General features: G+C 51.2%; 1 protein-coding gene across 1 annotated transcript in view; it reads right to left on the minus strand.

The window, feature by feature from the left end:
* The window catches only part of EMH_0023920 (uncharacterized protein), a gene marked incomplete at both ends in the record, with an annotated part of 6,985 nt that overhangs the window by 819 nt on the left and 5,781 nt on the right, over positions 1 to 385 (minus strand).

A 385-nucleotide genomic window follows, 5' to 3' on the forward strand; every position in this document is an offset into this window, starting at 1 on the left:
TGCGGGTCAGGCCTGCTCGTGCTGCTGCCTGTGCAGAGACAGCCGCAGCTGGCGCAGGGGCCCGTGAGGCTCTGCTGCGACTCCTTGAGGTGTACAGACACCGCGTGCTGCAGCTTTCGTCGCCGGCGGCGCTTAAGCGCCTCCATCCACCTGCAGCAGCAGCAACAGAAGCAGCAGCACAGCAGCAGCAGCAGCAGCAACAGCGGCAGCAGCAGCAGCAGCAAAGGAGACAAAACAAAGAAATAGGAGACAGAATGCAACCCCCTAAATGCGCTCACAACATATATGAGGAGACACCGCAAGTGACTGTGTATCTGCATATACACCTCAACAAAAAAAAAAAAAAACATAAATAAAATAAAATAAAATAAAATAAACTAAAATA

The sequence above is a fragment of the Eimeria mitis genome, genomic scaffold (genome assembly GCF_000499745.2).
Source record: "Eimeria mitis Houghton genomic scaffold, Emh_scaff860, whole genome shotgun sequence".
Taxonomy (NCBI): domain Eukaryota; phylum Apicomplexa; class Conoidasida; order Eucoccidiorida; family Eimeriidae; genus Eimeria; species Eimeria mitis.